This window comes from Suricata suricatta, chromosome 14 (genome assembly GCF_006229205.1).
Source record: "Suricata suricatta isolate VVHF042 chromosome 14, meerkat_22Aug2017_6uvM2_HiC, whole genome shotgun sequence".
Lineage (NCBI taxonomy): Eukaryota > Metazoa > Chordata > Mammalia > Carnivora > Herpestidae > Suricata > Suricata suricatta.
In genome coordinates, this window is record NC_043713.1 from 26,750,223 (window position 1) to 26,753,914 (window position 3,692).

Here is a 3,692-nt window from a genome sequence, read left to right on the forward strand (position 1 = left end):
AGCGGGAGAGGTGGGTGCAGCACAGATCCACCCTATTTTTATATCTTCCTGTACCAATACATCTACTCAGGCTGTATATTCAGCAGGTCTGACCACGGCCACACAAGGACATACACAAATCAGAAATGTCACATTTACATTTTAAAAACCCAGATTCCCCTTTTCTCTTGAAAAACTCCATAGATCTGGGGACATCAAGCCTGCACTCTCAGGACCAGAGGTGCAGCTTTCCCCTCAGACAAGGCACAGGTCCCCTGGCCTCTGCCACAGGCCCCTTGTGTCTGGCCCAATGCACTGCTTCGGACGTGCTTCGAATCATCCTATGCTGTTATCTTATTTGACTGCTGCTCCTCCCTGCCCCACAGTGGGCACCCAGGTCCTCTCCTTACATAGAAGAGGGTGAGATGCAGGGATGTGGCTGACATTGGCAGGCCGCACAGCTCACACAACTCGTTAGCAATGAAGGCAGGACTCAAACCCAGATCTTGGGACTTGTTATTTTTCACCACTCCACGCTGGTTATGACACGCGTGAACTGCTGCTTGCTTTAAGTACTTCACTTGTTTCAAGAATATGCTAAAGATGGTGCTGCCAAACTGTTAGTGGCCCACAGGCTAGTTTTATTTGATCTACACACTCATGGCTGAGCTAGCCCACAGCTGGAGCAGTGCTGGTGAGACGGAGGGCCCAGCTTGGCTTCATTCACTTACTCCCCATGACAAGCCCATAAGGCAGGTACTATTGTCCCCATTTTATGGATGGCACAGAGAGGTCCAGTGAATGTAAGATGGATATTCTGATGATACACTGGTTTGGTTCTATCCATTGTTAAAATGACAATACTTCAACTGTATTTGGCAAATTGCCCCCGCCCTGAGCCACCTGAGTGCTTCCCCCACCGCGCTGGTCACTTTGTGGGGATCTGCAGATGAGCCAGGATCCCACATGTGCCACAGCAGCTGGTGGCCATCATACTTCCGGTGCTGACAGGCTGGTGCCCAGGCCGCAGGGATGTGGACTACTTCATCGGAGTGGGTTCACTTTTGGCGTCACTAACATACTCTGCCAAGAGCCCGAAAAGCCATCTGTAGAATTTAGCTGTCCACTGTGGGGTGTGGAAGACTATAAAGGGATGAAAGAGAACAGGTACTACGCAGCACAGCCTAAAAGCCAAGGTCCCCATACGTCTTCTGCCTCAAGTCCTCTAGGAACACACCAGACTCCCGGGCAAACAGTGATAGAGACTTGGAGCAGGTCACAGCCAGGAGGGCTGGGGCTCGATTTCCTGAACTGTGAGATCAAGACCTGAGCTGGATGCTCAACCAACTGCGCCGTCCAGATGTCCCTTTCACTGTGGTTTTGATGTGCATTTCCCTGATGATTAATGATGTTTAACATGTTTTCATGTGTTCTTGACCAACTCTTGTCTCCCTTGGAGATCTGTCCATTCAGATCTTTTGTCCCTGTATTAATTGGTTTCTCTTTTTATTATTGAGTTGTAAGAGCTCTTTTTTTATTCTGGATACATAGGCCCTTACACCAGATAAAGTTTTACAAATATTTTCTCCCATTCTGTGAACTGTCTTTTTGCTTTCTTGATGGTGTCCTTTGAAGCAAGGACTCTTTACATTGAAGTGAAAAAATATTACCAGTTTTATTTTTTGTTGTTGGTTGTGCTTTTGGTGACATATACAGAAAGTGTTGAGGGGAAAAAAGTGTCGAGGACATCTAAAAGGAATTCAGCTTCAGATCTTACCCATGCCCACTAGCATCATCTGGGAAGTCATAAAAAGCTTTTGCTCTATTTGAGACAGAGAAAGAAAATTTAATTTTATTCTGAAATATTTAAGATATACATAAAAGTACAAAGAATAACATACATTTGTGTCCCCATTACCCAACTTAAGAAATTTTACCCATAAAGTTGAAGTCTCCGTGTCCCCTCCTTACCTTACCTCACCTTCTGGCAATGACCGTTAACCTGGATTTAGTGTTTTTTATTCTCATGAATTCCTTTATACTCTTACTCCATGTGTATGTATCCTTTATCAAAGTATGGTAGTTTTTAAGCTTCATATAAGCAGCATCATGGAACACACATCCTGAAATTTGCTTTTTCTCCACTCCACATTGAGATTTAACTATGTTGATAAAATTGCTATAAGTATATGAATATAGGTCTAGTTCATTAATTTCCACAGTGGCTAAACGTTATACAAATACACTGTCCATCCTACAGATGCACATGCATGTTGAAATAGGCAAAAACTGGGGAAAATGACACTAGATACGATTGAACACATGAAATAGGTTCTCTAGAAACATGGCTTTCCATATCATTTTCACTGCCACTTGCAGTAAAAGAAATACATATTTTATAGTCTTGACCCTATGCAGAGACCTATATTTGTATGTAGGTGTGATCAGCATGTAACAAAAGCTTCATGTAACAATACTATCTGTTAATTGCTATGTTGTTATATTCCCTTAAATAAACAAATGATGGCTTACAGACACTGAATTGATTTCATGAGTTCCCTATATAGGTTTCCACCACAGTTTAAAATCTGCTCAAGGGAATTAGCTCAAGGAGTGGAATTTGTGGGTCCTGACATGTCATAGTCAGTTCAGGATGCCACAGCAAAATACTATAGTGGGTAGCTTAAATAACAAACATTTTTTCCTCACAGTTCTGGAGGCTGGACGTCTAAGACCAGGACACTAGCACAGTCGGGTTTGGGTAAGAGCCCTCTTCCTGCCTACAAGACAGCCAGCTGCCTTCTGTGTCCTCATCCACGCATAGATCAGGTCTCCTTGTCTTCTTATGAGGGCACTAATCCTATCACAGGCACTCGCCTATTATCTAAACCTAACTACTGCCCAAGGGCTCCACCTCCAAACAGCATCATACTGGGAAGCAGGGTTTCACATATGAACTAGGGATGGGGGGAGGGGGGACACAAACATTCCATCCATACATGATGTATACACATATTCAGCTTTACTAGACAATTCCACTGTTTTCCATAGTAGCTGTAGCAAATTATGCTTGCGCAAAAAGACCAGCTGCCTCCTGGTTGGATACATATATTCCTGATCTTGCCTACATGAAATGGTATCCCATGAAGTATGCCTTTCCATAATTAGTGGTGAGCCCAAGCATCTTTCCTGTTTACTGGCCATCTGTATTTTCCCATTCCACCAACTATGAGATGGGGAAACTATGAGACAGAGAATCTATCCATGGAAGAAGTTTCCATGGCCACTCCAGAGCTGTAGCTGGGACACATACTCAAGTGTATGGTTCTGATGTTTAAATCTGTGACAACGTGCCCAAGAGAATAGAGAATCAATCAAATATTACCTTCTCAAGAAAACTTTCAATTCTTCCCAGGCCAGAGCAAAGTAGAAAATCAGCAGCAAAAAGAATGAAGAAAAACCAGGTGGAGAAAAGAGGTCTTACTCTTTTTTTTTTCCACGTAACATACATGAATTTATTTATTTTTTTTCCATAATATTTTATTGTCAAATTGTTTTCCATACAACACCCAGTGCTCTTCCCCTCAAGTGCCCTCCACCATCACCACCACCTGTCTTCCCCCCTCCCCCCTCCCCCCCAACCCTCAGTTCATTCTCAGCTTTCAATAGTCTCTCAAGTTCTGCATCCCTCTCTCTCCCCAACTCTCTCTCCC